The 23,011-nt window shown below is 39.4% G+C and overlaps 1 long non-coding RNA gene across 2 annotated transcripts in view; it reads left to right on the forward strand.

Annotated features, from left to right (window-relative positions):
* The window catches only part of LOC118915032 (uncharacterized), a 138,654-nt gene extending 121,475 nt beyond the window's left edge, over positions 1-17,179 (forward strand). For both annotated transcript variants that reach the window (XR_005025855.2, XR_008995832.1), the window contains one exon: positions 16,257-17,179. This is a non-coding gene — a long non-coding RNA (uncharacterized LOC118915032). The remainder of the gene's footprint in view (positions 1-16,256) is intronic.
* Positions 17,180-23,011: the final 5,832 nt, after the last annotated feature.

The raw sequence follows: 23,011 nt of genomic DNA on the forward strand, positions 1-23,011 counted from the left end.
GCAGGACTACTGGCAAGTAGAGGGATTGCCCCAGTAAATGTGACCTATAGTGGAAGTATTAAGGAAGTTCTTCCACAGGGTGCATTGTTTGCCTTTTACTAGTTAAGATGAAGGAAAAGAAGAAGAAAAAAGACCACTTTTAAGAGTCTAATGGCAAGTTTAATGGGAGGTTAGAACAGTACTTTTAGCCATTTTTTTTCTATTGTGAAAGGTAAATAAATTTATGAATAAGAATTTCAGTGTAGCAGTGAACAACTACATGAAACTAAGTGCATCATTAAGGTATTTTCATTACTCAGCTGTCTGAATTTGGGGGTTTATAATTTATCTCTCATAGAACTTTCTCAAACTGGGCAGGACATAAGTCATGTATAGATGTGTAAGATGTTAAAGCTAAAGGAATTTCAAATTGAAACATAGGTAGAAAATCTGCTAAAATGGCACAGAAATTTATCAGAGGTTTAAAATGGACACTGTTGAGGTTATGAGAGATTTTTTTTCTCCTTTTTTTATGTTTGTGAACTTTACCAATTTTCTTGCTGACCACATTGCTTTTATAATCATTTTTATAAGTGATTTATAATTGCTTTTATAATCAACCCCCCCACATCCCCCAAAAAAAGAATATGGGAAAAATAGGAATGTTTTCATGTAAGGATTTGTAATCCTGATTGCCTCAGCTTTGATAGAGGTATGCTGGGATCTCAGTGTGAGTCAAACCAGCATTGGGTGGGACCAGAGGGGAGGAACTGGCCTGCAGGATGGCTCACCAGCAGCTCAAGTTGAAAGGGAGTATGATAAACTTGGGTACAGTCCAAACTAGCATTAGTATGCATTCACTCATCCATAATTCAATAGCTGTTTATGGGAACTACATGCACAGTACTGTGTGAGGGTCTGAGTGGCCAATGATGAACTCCAGCAAGGAGCTTCTGTTCTAGTAGAGTTCTTCAATTAGCATTACGATAAAGCCCACAAAGAAATAACAAGATTCTAAGAAAGTTTATAATAGCAGAACCTGACTAGGTCAAGGGGTAGGGTGATCAAGGAAGGTGACTGTGAGGAAGTGATAAGTAGTTTCATTCTGAAGGATGAGCAGGAAGTTAGCCAAGTATGAGAGGTGGGGAAAAGGAAGCATTCAGGTAGAGGGATGGTTCGTGGAAAGGCCCAGAAATATGAAAAAGCACATCAAAGTCAAGAAACTGACAAGCCATCATGGCTGGAGCCAGAAGAAGCAGGGAGTTACTTGTTGTGAGAGATATATATATTTGTTAATTTAGAATTTTAAAAGAACATTCTGGCTACTCTGTGGAGTCTGGACTCAAAGGGACAAGAAAGGACACAGGGAGCCTGGTAGGAGGTTGTTACTGTGGTCCGGGTGAAAGAGAATTGTGGCCGGGGTGACAGTTGTGGCGTCAGGCTTAGGGCATAATAGACAAATTCCAGAGATAATACAGGAGGCTGGCTTTAAAAACTGGGTAGATGGTGGTATTATTTACTAAACTAGAGGACATAGAGAGAAAGATTAAGAGGGAAGGACATTAGTTCTGCTTGGGCCATAGTGGATTTTAGGGTACCAAAAGACATCCTGGAAATGTCCAATAGATAGTGTGATATAAAGATCTGTGAATCACAGGAGATGTTTCTGTAAGCTGGGCAGAATATGGCAGCAGGAGTTTCAAGCAATAATCATTGTCAAGCAGGTGAAATCATTTTAATTCCAGGAAGGTCCAGCCAATTAGTCGTTATGTGGGTCTACTGGGAAGTCCCTAGACCATTAGAAAGAGAGTTGTGGATCGAAGCACATTTACCTGTATGTTACCTTATGTACTCCCCTTGGGAAGGTGTATTTTCATAGTTTGTGAATGAGGAAACTGAGGCCAAGAGGAGTTAAATGATCTGCTCAAGGCCATCCAGCTAATAAGTAGTGAAGTGGGGCATATCAATCTGGGTCTCAACCAGAAACAGGTGACAAACTTGAAAGAAGGTAGTTCAAGGAGGGGTTGTTAGTTTGTTTTACAAAGAATAATCAAATACAGGCACAGAGTGGGGACCAGGAGGAATAGTGCAGTAAACTGGGGCTAAGAACAGCTGAATTGTTACCACCAGTAGGATCAAAGTACTGTTGCCGGGCAGCTGCGTCTGGGGAAGTCTCTCCCTGAGCACTGGGAGAAGCACTAGGAGAAGCCTCAACCTGGACGGGGAGGGTTCTTGACTCTGCGTGAGAAAGAATTCTTGAACAGGTTGGATGAGTGTAGGTAAGGAAAGAATTCATTAAAGCAAGAGCAGTGAGGAATGGTAGCTGCCCTCTAGGCAGCTACAAACAGGGAGAGAACCTGGACGAGGCCCCAGCAGACGATGCCGGGGTTCTTGTTCACGGAGTCGAGAATGAACTTTACAAACTCTCAAGGTAGACAAGCAAGAAAGAGGCTTTTAATTGATAGAGGCAGATACAGAACTCCAAGGCATATCCTGGGAGGGGTAAGGCTGCCCTTTATGGGCTCAGGTCCAGGGGTTTTATGCCTGTTGCATCAACTAGGGAGAGAAGCTGTTTGCTTTCTATAGGTTCCTGTCAGAATGCCCACTATATTTTAGCCAATCACACTAAAGGTCACTTCTTAACTAGTATGCCTTGGTCAAGCTACAGTGACCTAATAGCCAGTAAAAATGGTTCTTTAGGGGAGCAGGAAGTTAGCCAAGTATGTGGTTCAATGAGAGGGAGGTTCAATGAGAATCTTCTTATACATTGTTGCATTGTTTCACCTGCAAGTCTCCTTTTTTTCGCATTGCCAAGGTCCTTAATAAGCAGCCTGTTTGTCCTTCCCAGGGCCCTCAGCCCCTGTCCTTCCCTGTCTCAGTACCAAGAGGAAAGGGTACCTCTCAGAACTTTCAAGGAGAAAGTCATGTGTAAAGAAGCGGCCTTGAAAAGAGCAGTGGCCTTCAATGGAGGGATACAGCTGCCTACACTGTACTCAACACTATCTTCCTCGTGTGTCTCCTTTCAGGGCTCCCATTAGCTAAACCCAATAGGAAGCCAGAAAGCAGAACATTGGGAGGAAGAGGGTAGAGGGTGGAGAGTGTGACTAAGAGGGAGAAATAGAAAAGGACAGTGTAGGGAAAATGGATATTCCATGGCCAGGATTCTCACCTGATCCTAATCTCACCCATTATATACGTGAGATGATGTAATACTTAGCCTACTATGCAGGCACATACTTGTGTACTGGTTGGCAATAAGTCATTACTGCTGGTGTTGCTATAAAAGAGCCCCCAGGTGCTAAGAGCAGGGCCTAGAGAAAAGAACAAGAGAACAAGGAGAGGAAAGCCTGCGGCAGAGGCTGAGCTGGGGGCAGAGACGGAGATAGATGAAATCCCAGCACTTGACCTACCACAGGGAGAGCAGAGCTTGGTATGAGCACCTTTTCACCCCCAAACATTCTGTTGTCATTTTCCCATCCCATGGAATCCAGAGTGAACAGGCCCAGGGCTGATATGCTCAGGTGAGACAGGCAGGCACATTGGGACTTCCATCTGAGTCTTCCTGATGCCAAAACCCATTGTGGATAAAATGCAAGTCCCTGTGGCCAGGATTCTCACCTGGCCCTAGTTGACTAGCTCACTGCACACCTGTGGGCAATACATGGCTGTTGACTCTATATAAAGAGCTCCGCCCAGTACTCTGGGCGTGACATGGTGGCAGGGCTGCAAGGTTGCAGGAGAGCGGAGTAGAGGCTGGAGTGGTGGCAGCGCTGAGGACAGAGGCCCAGAGGATGGCTGTGTGGGACAACTGTGCAGAGAGGCCTAGAGGACAGCTGTGTGGGATGGCTGTGTGGACCGAGAGGCCCAGAGGACGGCTGTGTGGACAGAGGGGCCCAGAGGCAAGGGGAGAGACTAGCTTGCTGCATGCAGACTTGCTTTGAATGAACATGATTTTAGTGACTGAACTGCCACCTGGAAATAAAGTTGGGTATATCCCTTTCACCCCAAGAATGTTTTGCTGTCAATTTCTTTGGTCACATTGAATCCATAGTGAACTTGCCCGGGGCTGAAACCCATTGGCAAGACACCCATGCTTTTAACCTCCCAAGGTCTAGTCAAGAAGGGATTGCTCAGGGTAAGCCCCTGACATGGGGACTATACCTGGAAACCTGAGCAGAAGCCCAGCCAAGCTTGCAAGTCCTGTATACCAAGTGAGAGTTAGAGGAAAATTTAAGTTCTCTGGGGAGTTATGTCCAGGCCCATCAGATGCTGGCAAGCAGACCACCACTGGCCCCACCTGCTTAGTGCAAAGCTAACTTAATACAGTCAGGATGCCTCCCCTTATGTCACTCCTGACACAGGCAGACAGGGAACATTCACTGTCATTTTACAGATTTTTGCAAATGAATAAATCAAAGAATTAATTGGCAGCCAATTCTCCTTGACTTTAATATCTGAATCAGTGTTTGAATTATAAAAGCAGTCATCATCAATGCAGATTCTCCCTTATGTAAAGAAGCCTGTTAAAGAGCTGTTGTTGGTTTCAGGGCTTCCTGTTCAAATGTTCCTATTATCACTTGAAATGTCAGATAAAATATTACTTTGTTATTGACATTTCAGGCTCTCAGTTAATCACTATCTGTCAGATATGGCAGCCTGCTCAGAGAACTCTTAATTGTTTTGGACTGAGGAACTCAGCTTAAAGATATATATGGTAATTTAGATGTCTTCATCTAAATTCATTTCAGTGGGTTGTGTTAATATTTGGTTTCTCGTCATGATTTTTTAAATTTGTCCTGTGTATTGTTTCTGTTTAACTGCTCTATAAATGACTGCTATCCCTAACAGGAATTCTCAACAGTACAGTCTCAGAATTGTTGTTTATGTTCAAGAGCTCAACTTTTATTTTTTCAGAAATCACCTCAATCTAGGGGTCAATGGAAAGAGACACATTGGAATTATAATATTTTTTCTATGTAGGAAAAAATAAATGAAGGAGGGTAAATGGAAATTTGGTGTAGCATAGGGTAAAACACAGCAGCTATTTCATTTTGGTCAAAATCCTGCATGCTACAAAATTAGCTTGGGAGTAATCTGCCTTGAGAATGGACTAACAAATAATTGAGGATTCCATTCTCAATTCCATTTAGCATTTTTAAGATTAGCATTTTTCTTTTTTAAGTAATGAAACAAATAGTGTTAAAGACTCAGAATACAAAAAAAAAGTAAATTTCCTTTCCATCTGTGGATAAAATGAGAGTTTCTGTGGCCAGGATTCTCACTGGGCCCTGGTTGACTAGCTCACTGCACACTTGTGGGCAATACATGTCTGTTGACTCTATAAAAAGAGCTCTTCCCAGTGCTCTGTGCGTGACATGGTGGCAGGGCTGCAAGGCTGCAGGAGAGCAGAGCAGAGGCTGGAGTGGTGGCAGCGCGGAGGACAGAGGCCCAGAGGACAGCTGTGCGGGACGGCTGTGCAGAGAGGCCCAGAGGACAGCTGTGTGGACAGAGGGGCCCAGAGGCAGAGACTGGCTTGCTGCATGCAGACTTGCTCTGAGTGGACAGGATTTTAGTGACTGATCTGCCACCTAGAAATAAAATTGGGTATAACCCTTTCACCCCAAGAACGTTTTGCTGTCATTTTCTTGGTCACACTGAATCCATAGTGAACTTGCCCAGGGCTGAAACCCATTGGCAAGACACCATCCCACAGGCAACCACTATTAGTAGTGTTTTTTGAGTACCTATTTTCTGTGTATATATACTAGATATTCTTATGCAAATATTAGTGTAATATAAATAATGCTTTGCACCTTGTTCTTTCACTTAGAAAATGTATCTTGAAGGTCATTTTATATCAGCACACGCAAATCTATCTTTTAAGGCTGATTTCTAATTGAATTACTTTGTGTTTATGTAGTATCAATTCTTTAGCATCTGATCTTATGACTGAGTATGGTGAACTTTGATAAATATCCCATTGCAAATATGCTCAGAAAGAATATACTATCTTTTGGGAGCAGGTTCTTGTTCTCTCCATCTACCTCCACCCCCAATGTATCTATCTCTTTTCAAGAAGCTTATAATTTCCTAAGTTATATAAGACATACATATATGAAACAATTTTAAAAATACAAAACAAGTGTCAAAATATGTGATGTTTTCTACAGGTGTAAAAAGAAAGGTGAGCTCCTCGGCCGTTGGCACAGCTGTGGCTGATGACTGTTCTGTTGCTCTCAGTTCATTTGGAGGGAAAGAGGAAGAGGAGGAAGATGATTATATGTGTGTTAAGTAACACCCAGCCTGCTGCATACATCCACACGTGAAAGAACATTTTATTAAGTATTATATGTTATAACCAGTCCTCTTTAGGGAGCTTTAGAGAACACATAAATGTGCAACTTTAAAAAACATGATTCAGTTACTTTTACCTTTCTTTAATATATATTCAGTTAATTGCTAGACCCTTCTCACCTGTTGGGAATGTTATGACTAGGAGCCACCCACACTGTTCACATAATTTAATTATTTAGAAAACCAAAAAGCAAGATGATGACTTCAGTTTTAAACAACTCAGCCTGATATTTTCCTCTTTTTACAGGAATTTAGTATACAGTCCTAGCGAAGTTAGAGCAAAAGCAGTCATATTTGGTTCCATCGAACTATATAACAGACACTGTGGAAAAAGTTTCATGTGTCCTTATAATGCTGGCGATGGCAGTGAAATCCCCACCCCTGGCCTCTTGCCTGGCCTAATCTGCATCCTCCCAGTTGTTGACTCTGCGAGAGTGAACTTCCCTTCAGTTTGGCAGCAGTGGACAGTGATCTGAGTGAACTGGTCTGATTTGAGAGACTGTAGATTCAGGGTGGGGATGGGGAAGCTGCTGCATCACGTTGAATCTGGAACTCAACCAGCTGGAAGTAACCACAATTTTCCCTGAACTCATAATTTATCTCTACCCCTCTGGTGGCTTTTTTAAAGATGAATAACCTGAATTATAACATTTGTCCTCTCTAGCCTACATAAATTCCTTGAGAGAAGAAGCCATGCCTGATTCATTTTTGAATCCCTCAAAAACTTTAGCAAAGTATAGAGTGGCATAAAGAAGCTATTTAATAAATATGTGGCTGGCTGTGTAAAGGCCAGGTAAGTAGGTGTACATGAACTGACACTGTCAAACCTGTACAACATTACCCCATCTCTTCAGCCTAGTCTCTTTCTATTCATGTTGCATATTTCTTTTCTGCTTCTCATTGTAATAATAACATTGTTATAAGTGGGACAGAAAGGTTAACTAACCCACTAGAGAACACACAGCTCATTAGACAGAAAGCCAGGGTTTGAACCCAGGCAGTTTGATCCTAGATTTAATGCTCTAAACTATTTTTGTATAGTATCAGACACATGGAGAACTCAAAAAAACACCTATCTTGCTGTTAGTCTTTTGCCCCATCTTTTGTGAGGGAATTCTGTACAGATTCACTGCTAAATTACTCTAGAATAATGCAGTTCTTATTCTGCTTTCTAGCAGTCAACTCAGTAGTCTTTTACAGAGTGTGAGCCCCATCACCAAGGGAGAAATAACCAGTTATAGGTACAGTCACAACCCATTAGCTCAAATTATAATGGGCACCTAAAGGGGTCCCCACTGGAAAGTGTGAAGAATAACTGTTTAATTTTATCACCTTTGGTTGCTTTTGAGAAAATGGGGAACTGATGTGTTATTTTCCTGGATAAGGTTTTGTCTGGATTTTTTTTTAATCTTACAAGAATACCACATCATGTTCATGACTTCACCTCTAACAACAATACTTTCAGAAGAAAATGCTAACAAATAGAGAAGAGGTGGCAATCATCTAAAATACAAATTATGCAGGTAGAATTTCTTTGACTTTGGAATGTAATCAGAAATTCTAACCACTTGTTGCCAGGTGTCTTGGCCTGACGGATGATAGCTTCACTGAGTAGCAGAACAAAACAGGCCGTAGATACTCTACTTAATGACCAAGAATTGAAAATGTATTTGTATTATAGAAATATATATGTTTAATTCTAATAACACTAATACTTTTAATCTGTGATTCTTAAATAAAGCATGTTTAGTTATATGCTAAATATTTTTATTTTCTTTAAATGGGGCTTTGAGTGTTTTTTAAGTAATTCAATAAGTACTGAGTGCCTACTATGTGCCAGGCATTGTTCTTCATGATTAGGATACATTAGTGAACAAAACAAAGATCCCAGCCTGCAGGAATTTTATATTCCAGCTTTAGAGCAACTAAGCAATGGTTTTGATATTGGAACTCACATTGTAAATTCACCAATTGAGGGCTGAGTGTTTGATATATAGGAGTAACTCAGAAATTTTTAGTACAGTTCCAAGTGGCCAGGTTACTTTTTATTCTTAAGAGTTTACTTCAGGAATACATGCAACAGTAAAAAAAAAGCACAACAGTTCCAGTATAGAATGGCCCTATCTTGGGACAATATAAACCTAATCTTAGAAGGTCCTGTCATTGCCTCAGACACCATCCAGAACTAAGAACTGTGGCTCTAAATATTTGTACTCCTGAGAACACTTTTTAATTTTATACTCCATGTTTTGAAAATGTAATGTTTCAAACAAATTCCACTTATTAAGTAATAATATTTTTTCCTCCTGTATATACCATTTCTGTTATGTTACTTCTTTGGGTACCGAAAATCCATAGCAACCAAGAGTCCAGGAGGTTATGTAAAGTCACAGATTGAGTGCAGGCATATTCCTGCTCAGTATCTTGAGCCACCCCAGGAACAATTGGGCTGTTAAAGCGCGCGTGCACGTGTGTGTGTGTGTGTGTGTGTGTGTGCAGGGATAGATCGTGGGGTTTGAAGTTATATGGGACTTTCCAGATACCCTTTCATGAGAAGCACAGTATAACTTGTGTGTTAGTTTCTTAGGGCTGCCATAACAAATGACCACAAACATGGTGACTGAAAACAACAGAAATTTATTCTTTCACAGTTCTGCAGGCTGGAAATCTGAAATCAAGGTGTAGGCAGGACTGTGCTCCCTCCAGTGGCTCTGGGGGAGAATCCTTGCTTCTTCCAGCTTCCAGGGGCTCCATGCGTTCTTTGGCTTGATCACATGACTCCAATTTCTGCCTCTATCTTCACATTGCCTTCTCCTCCTCTTCATCTGTGCTTTGTCTTTTGCTGTCTCTTAGAAAGACATTTGGCATTGGATTTAGGGCCTACCCAGCTAATCTAGGATGTTCCTATGTCAATATCCTTAACTTAATTACATCTGCAAAGATCCTTTTTCCAATAAGATCATTATCACAGTTCTAGGGGCTATTGCATGAACATATCTTTTATTCAGCTATCATTCAACCCACCACATTGGGTAGGACAAAAAAGCCATCAAGGCTACAAATCAATGTAATAGGTGTAGGTTTTTGAATTGTCCCTGATTCTCCAGTAATCTATACTTTGCTCTTGTCTGAGATAACCTGTCTACTGCCTCAACTTTCAGTTGAATGTTGCCACTGAACCTGAGCTCTCCTCTTGGCTCTGAGATCTGGTTCCTCATCTTAGCTCTCATCTTGGCTTAACCCCTTATGTGAACTCTTGGCACCTGCTATGTGAATGACTTCCGGTGACTCTGCATCCCCCTTCCATGCTCAACATGTGGCCCAGTCTTGTTACCAACAGGACATGCCCACAGTGTTCAGTCAGCCAAGTCCTTGTTGCATTAATGACTCAGTGACCTCCCAATGGTCCTCCAAATGGCCTGCATGGAGGTAGAAACTGCCTCCGCAGAGTTGTGCTTATAAAAATTTATAGCCCCAGGACTAATATGGAGCTATACATCCCCATGGTGATGGAAAGCAGGTGTTTGCCAGAGCCTCCATATTCCAAGGCTTCCTTTTATCCTGAATTTCTTTTCACCAAAAAGGACTGATTATGCATGCTTAGGATTTATATTATTCTATAAGAAAATTGGATTTCATATATGCTTTGAAATAAACCCGTCTTGTTTCTTATCCAGATTCTGCATTTTATTTTTCTTGTTTATCTTTTGCTTTCCTGGTGATGATGTTTTTTTTTCTCACTTCAAAATGAACCAAATAGAATTCTCCATTTGAAAATAAGTTTCATTATACTTTATTCCCTGTTTTTTTCTAAGTGACTCAGATCTAGCTGAGAATTTTGTTAGCAGCTCCAGTGTATGATGCACGAATTCTCCTTAAAGGTGATAAGTGAATAGTATAAGAGCAAGTGTAGCCTCTGGACTGAAGGTCTTACCTAGAATCCTGAAAACTGAGTGTATCGTGTCATTTTGATTGATCTACATCAATCCCTCCACTTTCCCCCCTGGAAACCTTTCCCCCCACTAGAGGTACCCAGAGTCTTCGTATGTCTATCACCACCATAACCTCCATGCCATGAAGATACATAAAAGCAAAAAATGCAAGTATTTTGAAAATTATTTGTGATTAAAATATTTCAGTTTGCAGTTTTGTTTTGCATTATTGCTTTATAATGCAGTGTCTTTATAAGAATCTCATAATTAAAGTGTTGAGATGCCAATTTGATCAAAACATCAAATTACTATTAAAATGAGATTACAAGATATTTTTTGCAGAGTGATAATGTGAGTATTGACACAATTATATTTATTATATCAACTGAGCCTCCACATTTAGACAGCATACCTAGTTCAGTAAATAGAGCACTAGATCGGCAAAAAAGTACAGTTGACCCTTCAACAAAGGGGGTTGGGGCACTGACCCCTGTACAGACCCCATGTATAAGTTTGACTCCCCAAAACATAACTATTAATAGCCTACTGTTCCCTAGAAGCCTTACCAGTAACATAAATAGTTGATTAACACATATCTTGTATGTTATATGTATTGCATACTCTATTATTACAATAAAGTACACTAGAGAAAAGAAAATAGTAAGAAAATCATGAGAAAGAAAATGCATTGCCAGTACTGTATTTTTTGATACCATGAGATTATGTTGTCTGTTTATAAAATAAATCATCTGTCAGTACCTATTGTTTTATAAGATATAAAACACTGTAGATGTTATAAGTATTACTAACACTAGACATCAAAAATGAAAAGATAATGTGAAAAAGAAATTCATATTTATTTACAGGCATAATGATACATGCATTGATAATGAAGAAGCAACAATATGATTGCTTTATGGTAGCCTAGTATAGTTGATACAATTGCTTCTTCATGGTAGCCCAGCCTATACACTAGTGAGTGAACAGTTACGCAATTTTTATAGCATACAGTATTATAGTCATATTCATAATACAGTATTGGAACCATTGTTACATTTTTTTAAAAGGCACTTGGCTGTGATGATAAGCTAATACACAGTTTCTCCAACTACAAGAGAGGTGTACTATACAGTAATACAACTCTTTGAAAGCAAGTTGTAAAACAGTAAGAAAACTAACACATTATTAATTTTATACTAAATATTACTCACCTTATGCCTATGTAAGTACAGGCTATCCACTTGGGTACAAGTCTTGCACACAGTGTTCTACATGATGAATATTTAGGCAGCACTGATGATGATGACACAAAAATGTCTCTTACAGATCTTGCCATAGTTATTAGATTTTCCCATGAAGACAGTCACACACATAACTCAACAGAAAAGTTTATTAACTGTATGGCATGATGATTATTTCCTATTCATTAAGTGGTAGTGGATCATCATAAAAGTCTTCATCCTCATCATCTTCACGCTGAGTAGGCGGAACAGGAAGAGGAAGAGGAAGGAGTGGTCTTCCTGTCTCAGGGGTGGCAGAGGCAGAAGAGGTGGAGGAGGTAGAAGGGGAGGCATACTTGATGTAACTTTACAGAAATACATCATAACTTCTGACTTTTTTACTTTTTCATTTCTCTAAAAATGTTCCTATATGGTACTAACCCTTCCACTGTTTCCTTTAGTTTCAGTGCCTGTATCAAAGAATGGTCTACATTGCAAAAGAAGTCAAAAGCAGTCTTGAAAAATCAGCACTCTTCTGCCAGATAGCCTAGCGTCAGTTTTGTTGCTGACACTGTTTCTTCTATGTCGTCTTTCTCATCACTTGGCGGTGGTTCAAAAGTACTCAGCTCGATCAAGTTGTCTTCTGTTAATTCCTCTGGTGTAGTGTCTGTTAGCTCTTGAACTCCCCAAGATTCATATCTTGAAAAACTTCACCTACCACCTTTTTTTTACCATATCCACAATCTCTTTTATGATTTCCTTGATTAGCTCTCTCATAAGTCCTATGAAGTCATGCCCAACATCTGAACACAGTTTTTTCAGCAGGAATTTATTGTTTTAGGCTTGATGGCTTTCACAGCTTTTTCTATAATGATGGCATTTTCAATGGTGTGATCCTTACAGACTTTCATGATGTTCTATTAGGGTTCTCTTCTGTAGTGTTGACAATCCTTTCCATAGAGTACCATGTATAGAAGCCTTGAAGATCCTTATGACCCCCTGATCTGTTAGAGACATTGTGTTTGGGGGCCAGTAAGTCACTTCAAAGCCTTTGGTGTTAAACTCATGGGGTTCTGGTTGTCCAGGGGCATTGTCCTATATCAAATGAACTCTAAAAGGCAGTCCTTTACCATAAGGTACTTCCTGACTTCAGGGACAAAGCATTGATGGAACCAGTACAGAATAATTTTCCCATCATCCAGGCCTTCTTGTTTTACAACCAAAAAAATGTCAGCTGGTGTTTATCTTTTCCCTTCAAGGTTTGCGTGTTGCATGTTAGCAGCTTTATAGATAAGAGGAGTCCTGATCATAAACCTGACTGTATTAGCACAAAACAAAGTTAGCCTATCCCTTCCTGCCTTAAATCCTTGTGCTCACTCTTCTTCTTTACTAATAAATATCTTTTGTGGCATTTTTCCCCAGAACAGGGTACTTTCAACTGCATTAAAAACCTGTTCAGACAGATATCCTACTCAATGGTTTTCTTACTGATGTGGGAACTTGTCTACTGCCTCTTGGTTGGTAGAAGCTGCTTCTCCTGTTATCTTGACATTTTTAAGCCAAACTTCTTTCTAAAATTATCAAACCATCCTTTGCTGTCATTAATTTCTCCAGCTTTATATCCTTCTTCTTCCTTTGCTGTAAGTTGTTATGTAATGACTTTGCTTTTTCTCGAATCATATTAGAGTCTATATGCCTTTCTTTTAGCAATTCTGCACCTACATAAAAGCTATATTTTCAATACAAGAAACAAAAGCATTTTACAAAAAGTGCAAGGTTTTCATGCCTGTTGGTGTAGCTGCTACAGTGGCTTCACAAATTTCCTTTTCTTCTCTTGATAATGATCCATACAATGGATTCATTTATTTTGAAATGGTGGGTAACCACAGCTGCAGACCTCAACCGATGGTCCATATCAAGCAATTCAGCTTTTCCTTGTAATGCCATGACCTTTCCCTACTTCTTGGAAGCACTTCCAGCATCACTAGTGGCACTTCATATGCGTCCTGTGGCGTTATTCAGGTTTTACAATATTGCACTGAACATGATGACAGATACATGAGAACCACCAGTGTTCACTTTTTACTCTGGTATGCAATTTAATGGAGAGACAGACTGCTCATGCAGAGATGATTAGTGTCACACAGCATTTTAAGCAGATCCTCCCCACAGTTGAGCTCACTGCAATAGCGACAGGAGGTAGCTATGAAATTATTATAGTATAGTATGTACTATAGTTAATTTTATGCAGGTATATAATTTAATACTGCATCTTTACACTTGTTTACATTTCTCTCAGCTGGAAATGATACCACATATGGCCTATAAGTGTTTTTTTGTGTAAATTTTGATATTTTTAACTTTTATAATAGATTTCTGTATATTTTTTGGTAGTAAATGATAAAATAGTATCAACATGTATTTTATGCATTCATGACATGCTTTTCCATTTTTTAAATGTTTCCAGGCTGTATGGTTCTTCTTCATTTTTTTTCCAATTGTCACAGATCTCCAAACATGTTTTCCTACATATTTATTGAAAAAACCCACATGTAAGTGGAACTGTGTAGGTCAAACCTGCATTGTTCAAGGGCCAACTGTACTCCTAAATTCTAACTTCAGTTCTATTACTGATTGCCTGTGTGTGATAAGTAAAACATTTGTTGTTTCTCTGCCTTTGGCCTTATAAAATAAAAATGTAGAAAGTGAGACATGGCCATGTGAGTCCTTATTATTTAATCTGAAGAATACCTGGCTGCAAGGTCAGTTCTTGGCTTCAGAGCTAGTTGTTATTTTCTAATCAGGTATTCAGGGAGCTTCTCCTCCTTGTCCCTGGCCTCCCCTTGGCCTCACACTACAGATCCCTAATCTCCTAAACAAGGGCTTTTTTGTGGACCATAGAATAATAGTAACTCTCCTTGGAGCCAAGTGTGTGAACAACTCAAATGTATTCTGTTATTTTTGCATATTTATTCAGATAGATTTTATGCTTCTTTTCTAAAGCTAGGGTGCCCAATCACAGAGATGATTTCAGAGGATAATAAAGAGTTTCAAAATGGTGGTAAGAATGCCACAGATGATCAAGTTAAGAACGAAGATTCTTTCATCCAGAAAATGGGAAACTTCCCTGCAGTGGGGATGAGTTTATTGCAGTTGCTTTCAACCATTTGAAAGACTATGCTATAGCAGATGACTTTTTTCCTTATTCCCACTAAGACTAGCATGACATGAAAGTGATCATGCAGGAATTACCTTAGATACAGGGAGAGAGGTCTATTAATATACCAGACAGGGATATTCTCTAATGAAAGAAAAAAAGGTCTGATCCATTATAGTTATACCAGAATGGAAGAAGCAGACTGTCCCTTCACAGCTCATCATTTTTTTCAATACTTCTCAGTCTTTTAAATACTTCCTGAAGAAACTTTGTAGCTTCTCTTAGTATCTTATTTCAGCCTCTCTTAATTTTTGCAGCAAGAACATATTAATGCTGAACAGAAGCCCTTCTGTGCATTTAAGCTTATTTCCTTGTTCCTCTGGGAAGGTAGGACAGATGATTGCCACCCCATATGAGAGCTCTCAAATATCAAATTCCTATATCACAGTCTTTTTTTTCCCCTTCCCTTCACTGTGTCTGTTTCCCAAAGCCTTAATTATTGTTGTTGCCCTTCTGATTTTATGATGAATGGCAATTTTGACACCCCCAACCCTGAGAGGTAGAGAAATCTTGGCTTTACCTTTGCACTAAGAATTTAAATACAGTGGAATAGGTCTTTTTTTTTTTTTTTTGTAGATCAACAATTGAAAGATTTCTTTTCATAAAAACCAGTGTATCAATCTTCTATTGAAAACACATTTTTGTAAAGCATGAAAAAATTTAGTCCCAAGCTCTGTAGCTGTCAGAGAGCTGAATAGCTCTTCTATTTTGAAACAGCTGCCAACAAATATGAGGACTGGGTATTGTTTCTCCCCTTGGTGAACTGTCAGGTTTCTCTTTATGCATCTGGCATGTTACAGGTAACTGAAATAGCTTCTCATTGTCTGGTACAAGCAGTTGTTTCTCTACTTTTAGGTTTATAGTCCTGTTGCCTAGGACTGAAGGATATTCTGAATAGCAAAGTATTTAATGCAGAGAATTGAATAAAGTGTGTTTTCTATTTATTTAAAATTGTTTTTATAAAGGTGAAACTCACATAACATAACAAAACTAGCCATTTTAAAGTAAACAATTCAGTGACATTTAGTACTTTCACAATATTGTACAACCATCATCTATATCAAGTTTCAAAATATTTTTATTTTCCCATAAAGAAATCCCATAACTAACTACTCCCAGGTTCTGGCAACCATCACTCTACTTTCTCTGTATATAAATTTGCCTATTCTGAATGTTTCATATAAATAGGCTTGTGCAATATGTGGCCTTTTATATCTGGCTTCTTTCACTTAACACAATGTAACAACTACATTGTACCATGTATCAGTACTTCATTCCTGTTTTATGACTGAATAAAGGTCTTATCTCCTCATCCATTGATCGGTTGTTCCCACCTTTTGGCTATTATGTGAATAGTACTGCTGTGAAGATTCATGCATAAGTATTTGTTTGAGTACTTGTTTTCAGTTCTTTTGAAAATATATCTAGGAATGGACTTGCTGGGTCATATAGTAATTCTACGTTTAACCTTTTGAGGAAATACCAGACTGCTTTCCTAAGTTATTTCTGATAGAGAAAACCCACAGCACTAATGAAATGAACTCATCTTAGCAGGGAGAGCACAGTCCTCTGAACCTCTGAGAAGAATTCTCTGAAGAATCAAAGCGCACTTAGTCATCAGAAGAGAAGATGTTTTAGCTGACTGACCTCTGCTTCTGAATAGACAAAACCAAAATATATTCTCAGCAACAATAATAAGCACAATCTGCATAAAATACCAGAGGAAGAAATCGCAAATCAGCCCCAAACTCCAGGTAACTTTTTGCCACTTTGTTTCTTTGAGATGTTTCAGTCAGTGCAGGTCTATTGCCCTTTGGCTATGTTGCTGCTATAATTAACCTGAAGCCCAATTAAGACAAATGCTTTAAAAGAACAGCCAGTTCTGATGAGGCTTATTCTGAGAAAAATCTGAAAAATAGTCTAGGGTTGCCAGAGGTCAAGTTTGTGCACGTTTTCTTCCTGTCAGCATACAGATCCACAGTTTGGATGTTTGACTAATTTTTGCAAATTAACTACCATTTAATTATCACAGAGGAAGGCATCTGCCTGTTTCCCACCAAACTGTTACTCTATTGTAGGCAAATCGGTATAAAGACTAATGTAATTTGCCTATTGTACAGACTGGCCCTTTAAAAGTCCATTCCTGTGTTGTTTTCTGAATGTCCCCATGCTTTCTTTTGTGACATTGATATTGAAGATACAGTAGGCCACTGAATGACATACAGCTCACACCCACCCTGCAGTGCTAATAAAAGGCAGCGTTAGGATGTCTGACCTCATGACGTAGGAAACAGTTTGTCAGCCCTAAACGCCATGCTTGATCAATCAAGCTGTGCTGGTCCTGGTGTACAATGGAATTACAACCAACCAGACTGAAGATGGAATAAATTAGAAACAAAGCCCTACACTTACTGGGAGATTTTGTTCAAGTCAGTATAGTTGAGAATGATATGCATTCAGAAAAGGAGCTTACCCATTGTGAATTTTGCCATGTTGTAATTCAGAGTTCCTTCTCAGAATTACAAAGCTATTACAGTCTGAGTAGCATGGTTGCCAGTGAATGAATCTTCAGAGAGCCCTGGGTAGCCTGAGTCACAGGAACTGCTCCTTGGCTGTGAATCCACTGTGTCTATAATAGTTTAGCCCTGATCCCTGACGTTATGCTGCCTGAGTCACATGCTGGTAGAGATTACTTCAAGTTTAAGTAGAAAGGTCAAAAGAGGACAGGGAGGCAGGGCAGCTTGAACATATTAGGGAGAACAGACAATGTGGGGTCTCCTTCCCTCAGGCAGAAAAAGACTTCTCCTTGGAGAGAACTCACACATTCCTGGTAAGAGAATAATGAGTATGCCTGTGGAAAACAAAATGCCCCTGAAGTAGAATTTTTTAACTCAGACACTTTAGGCTTCAACCATATTCAGGAGGATTTGGGTCACAGAAGAATTAATGTTAAAACTAAAGTTCCAATCTCTCCTTATCTCAGATTATCATCTTGAGATACTAAGCTAGTTGGGCCCCAAAAATCTGATTACCATCTTCCAAAAAAGAAGAAATCATTGTTTGTAGGAGAGTTGATGATCATTTCTTAGTAATTTATCTTTCTTGAGCTGTTAAAAATTCTTGATACATTAAGCCACCCTTGATAGTTTTTGAAATCTTGAGAAATGCATCTGATCCAAGTTAATAACTCTCATCAGTATTTTTAGATGATGCCTGGGTGCACTACTTAAATAAGCTGAGTCCAGGCTCCACATTATATTAGAGATCATCAGGTGATGTCCTTTCAGCTGACATACGGGGCCCTTCCTTCTTGCCAGAGCAGAGGGCAAGTTCTTGGTAAACGTGCAAGGCTCATATGACTAATGAGAGTTAGTTTGGCCCCTAATGAGACTCTAAGTCCCATTAAACCAAAATAGGAATCAGAGCAGCATATCAACCTTGTGGAAGCTCCAAGAACTATTCCTGTCTCCAGTGTAAGGAAAATGAATTTCAGGACCTCAATGAAAACAAGAATCCATAAATGTTGCCATAGCCATCTAATCCTGCATTTTGACCTCAGCAGAAGTACCAGGGGAGTTTTGTGAAAGGGAAGTCTGGTTCCTTCAGTATCAGTCTCAAAAGGTCAGCGATGTATTTCAATTTCTATCAGTAAACTACTATCAATTACTAGACATAGAGTTTACCTGCCCCTTTAGAAGATATTTTGTACCCCATATATTCCCAGCTTCCCAGTATGACTGCAATGGAAAGTACCTTCCAAAATTATGACAGCATTCTCTCCTACCAGCCCATTAGCTGGAAATTCACCTCTATCAAAGTGCTCTCAACTGTATTTGAAACTTTATTTGTACTACCCTATATACAAAGCTCTAAAATAGAGCTTTCCCACACATTCCTTCTGGCCTTCTCAACTCACTGCTTTGACCTTCAGGAAAGTTCTGCCCTCATGGGCTCAGTCCTTCCTGCTGATGCCCACTGTTGCCCCCATTTCAGCTTCAGGGAAGAGAAACTTTTTTCCTTTGTTCCAAGAGAACATCCTGATAATGGCTCCCACTTTCTGGTGGAGCTAGAATGCAGGTAATGCTGCCTTTCCAGGTGAAGGGCTCATTACCCCAGGGCTCAAATACCAGTTGTTTCCCTCTCTGAGCTGGTATTGTTTCTGCTGCCATTCCTGACAAAAACAAAAAGCAGCTTGATGTTGTTCCTATCCTGGGGCTCACTCATGACCAGCATGAGTTTGCTCAGTGCCTCTCCATGCATACCACAAGATCTAAGACCAAATGGATCTCAAATCCAGAGATAGGCAGAAGTCCCTCTTACCATAGTCCATAGATTCCATTAATTTCCTGCATGGGAATTATCTACTTTACAGGATGACTGATTGTGGGAACATCCATTCTCTTAAAGAAAAACCTACTTCCACCCAACAATTGAGCCCAACAGATGCCCTCTGATCCGTTGTAATACAATCTTAAAGTGGTATATAACATTGGCCTAGTCTTTTTTTACTATCTCAGGTACAGGTATCTCTAGGTCCATTAATATGTCCAGATCGGTCTGGAAATAAATAGCATACTTCATGTCGGTAATTGGGGGAAGTTAATAAAGGTACTATTTAAAAATAATAGGCAAGGATTATAGAAATCAGCAAAGGATAATGCAGTATCTGGGGTTAGAAAAAGGAGAAGTTATTGCTGTCCATAAGTCTAAAGTGAGAAAAGGGGGATGTGTTTCCCAGGACCTAGAAAGAAAATGGAAAGAGCTGACAAATGCAGTAGACTTCAGCAGATAGACTAAGCCAACCCTGAACACCCGGGATACAAGGAGCTAGGGAGAAAATACCCCAACCTCTCTCTTCCCTCTTCCAAACTCCTGCCACAGTGCTCTCACCACCATCCTACTCGCCAAACCCAAGAGGGCAAGGTCCAAATAGGTCAGCCTCCCAGGGCCAGAGCAGGGAAGACATGGATAAAAATTAGATCTGAGGAGGTAAAAGTATCTGGCAAAACTACCTATTGTGAAACTGAACAGCTTTAATTTGTTTTCTCTCAGTTTATTTCTTCAAAGTTTCAAGAAATGTTCTAACCTAAGCATAAGAATTCTATCAGTGATTCACCTGGTCTTTGTCTCTGGATTTTAAAAGCCTTAATCATATACCCTCTAAGTCACTGCTTCCCCAAATTTAAAACACCTAATCACTGGCACACGTGGTGTGGGGGGGATCATAGGGAAGACAGTGTAGCACAGAGAAGGCAAATAGTGACTCTGTGGCATCTTACTACCCTGATGGACAGTGACTCCAATGGGGCATGGAGAGGAACTCGATAATCTGGATGAATGTATAACCACATTGTTTTTCATATTCACCTTCGTAAGAGTGTATATCATTAATACCTGATAATAAAAAAAGTAAATAAATAAAACACCTAATCACTTTTATTTGTTCATACTCAGCAGCAGCCCTTTCTCTTCAAACACTTTATTGTATTTTTCTGCTCCTTCTGAATATTCCTCATGACTTCCTTAAGGTGCAGCAACTAAAACTGCATACTCTATTCTAGAATATGCATCCTAATATAAGAATAGGAAATATACATATTCAATCATGAGAACTTTAAGAACAAGAAAGTGAAAATAAAATTTAGGGAAATAAAAATTACACCAGTACTGAAAATTAAAACAACTTAGAGGTAGTTAGGAATTGTTAGGAATTAGCACACCATGGACCATAAACTGAAATTCACAGCAGGCCTTGAGGTAGAAGTTTCAGTAAGTTTTAATATATCTTTGATGGCTTGAAGTTGATCCTGTTTGGGGGATAGTATTTTGCATAGCATAATTAAATAGCACCCATGAGTAGATACAAAGTGTGCCTGAATCTAGCCCCTAAATAAAATTCCAAATGTGATAATACCACGAAAGCCTGAAAGGGATGGGTGAGGATAAGGGTGGAGGAGAAAAAAGGCAGCTAAATCTTCCATTCTATTTGAAAATGACTACCTATTACTTTTTTATGTCAATATAAAAACATGGTCTTAAATATATAAGGGCAACCATTAGCAATATAAAGATGGGAATTAGACTTTTAAAACACTAGGTAGGGGGCAAAAGGAAAAGCAAACACTACTATCTCATCAAAAATCAGAAAAGGAAAAATATGCCACCAGGAAACATAATAAGTTGACAACATAAAATATGATGGATGTACCATGTTCTTCCTTATTATCCATCTGAAATTTATCTCTGACTCCTCTCTCACTCACCATGTCTGTGCGGTTGACTCATTTGATTTTTTCTTGCAAATATCTCTTGTGTCTGACCACTATCACCCCTCTAGTTCCCTGAGGCCTGTACTGATGCAATAGCTCTAGCACAACATATCCTACCTTGGCCTCACTGCAGCAATTAGAGCACGCTTCATTAAGTATAATATCACACCCCTGCTCAAAAGCCTTATGGGATTTTCCATTCCATTCCATCTACCCTTCTTATCTGATTTTCAAGACTTTCTTTAATATGACTCCAGCTAACTGTGTTTCATCAATCTGAATACACATTAAAAAATTTTTTTTTAAATCTCTGAAGTCAAAGTGCATCTTGTCATCTATGGCAATCCTGGCATTTTAGATTCAATAAAATACGGTTCTTCTCTTAGTTCTTGGCTTGATACAGGACACCTCTATTCTAGAAAACAGGACTTCTCACTTTGTTGTGCTATGACTCATTCTTTCCTACCTCCAGACTTTTGTTCAGACATTTCCTTCTGTCTGGGTACCCTTATCCCCTGCTTTCTTTCATATGTGGGCCCATCTTTAAGGCCCAGCTCAAAGGCCATCTACAAAGAACACTTTGCTCACTACATCAGCTAGAAACAACCTTACCTTTGAATCTTCTCAGTTCCTTCTTTTTAACTCTAGCAACTCTGATCACATAGTTCCTTTTAGTTTAAATAATTGTGTACATATTTGCTCTGTACACAGAACTCCTAGAGTCCTCCAAATTGCTTGAGAAGGCAGCTAAAATTGTGACATTCTGTTAAAGAATGTAAGTTCATTTCACTAATGCAATCCAGGACATTTTGAACAGTTTAAAAAATCTGTGATGTGTTGCCATGCATTAACTCAGTAAGAGCCCTGCTTTGAATTGCCCTCCAAAGGTAGTACATCGTCAGTGAGTCAGAGAGGACTAAGACTCTGGATAAGCAAGAGATACTGGAAGTGCCCTGCTGAGAGGCGTTGCTGCTAGGAGTGGCTGCTATACGTATCAGCAGGACTCACTGGCTGACTCTGGTTCTGGCAGTAGCCATTGGAAAGGCCAAGTTCTGAAAACCAAGGTTTAAAATTGCCAGTACTCTCCACTAGCCTCACTTGAGTCATTGTAATATCTTGGGAGGGAGGAGCTTGGTGGGAGACTCTTGGTTTCTCAGTTGGTTTTTCAAATTACTCTTGGGAAATCCAGACTGGACCGAAGTCTAAGAATTCTGGGTCACCTCAACAGGCACGTACAAGGAGACTCTGTCAGAGGGGAAAAGAGGATTACATGTGTCATTGTGTTGGCAGAGCCATCTCAATCACAGCTAATTTGGACTTTCCCAAGTTAGGTGCTAACATCTTTGCTAGAATACATTCACAGGGCTTTCTCCCAGCAAACTATCTTCTATGGCTAGAAGACGAAAATCTTCTCAAATGCCCTCTTGCCATTACCATGACATTCTGTGGCTAAATTTAAAATAACTTTGGAATTTTCCTTCTCAGTTCTGCTTCCAAAGGCTAATGCCTTTTTCTTTGAGGGCCACCCTATTAACCAGTTTTCCATGGGTAACCTCTCTAGCCTCTCTCTACCAACTAAGGCAGTAGATTCAAGAAGCCTGGATTTGAGGTCCCTGCTGGCTTCAACTTTCTAACAGCTGTTTGGTGCTCTCCTCCCATGCACTGGGTTTATGCATTAATGAATTTGAAGCTCACTTTTCTCTGAGGCAAAATGATCAGCATGATATGATCCAGACATGTCCCTGACAGCTTTCTCGTGTGAAGAAGCCCTTGCATAAAGGTCACAATTGTTGAGCTGATTTTGCCAAAAGAAACTGCTTCATCTTAAGAATTTTTTCCTCATTAAAAAAGCCATATGTATTTATTACAGAAAATGTAGGTGATAAAGAAAATATAAAGAAGGAAATAAGAATCATTTAAAATCTGACCTGTCATTGTTAACACTATGGCATGTATCCTTACAAGACTTTTTCTTTGTATGTATAGTCATATGATTGTTTAAATGTTTGATATGGGATTGGAATCACGCATTTCAGATCA

The sequence above is a fragment of the Manis pentadactyla genome, chromosome 2, assembly GCF_030020395.1.
Source record: "Manis pentadactyla isolate mManPen7 chromosome 2, mManPen7.hap1, whole genome shotgun sequence".
NCBI classification, from domain to species: domain Eukaryota; kingdom Metazoa; phylum Chordata; class Mammalia; order Pholidota; family Manidae; genus Manis; species Manis pentadactyla.